This window comes from Penaeus monodon, chromosome 28 (genome assembly GCF_015228065.2).
Source record: "Penaeus monodon isolate SGIC_2016 chromosome 28, NSTDA_Pmon_1, whole genome shotgun sequence".
In the NCBI taxonomy this organism is placed as follows: domain Eukaryota; kingdom Metazoa; phylum Arthropoda; class Malacostraca; order Decapoda; family Penaeidae; genus Penaeus; species Penaeus monodon.
The window spans coordinates 39947068-39947281 of record NC_051413.1 but is presented as its reverse complement, the minus strand read 5'-3'; positions in this window follow the sequence as shown (position 1 = coordinate 39947281).

Genomic DNA, 214 nt, shown 5'->3' with positions numbered 1-214 from the left:
ACTGTAGGTATATTTTTATACTGGCGTTTGTATGCAGTATATCCTTGTTTACATAAATCACAATAGATAGATATAGGTAACGAATGATAGATAGGTATATAAATAATAAGTAGACAGACTGAAAGAGGGAGAGAGAAAGAAAATTAAATACATGTAGGCAGACAAATAAAAAAATAACAACAACATGGTACTAACTTTTTATTTAAAAATTTTG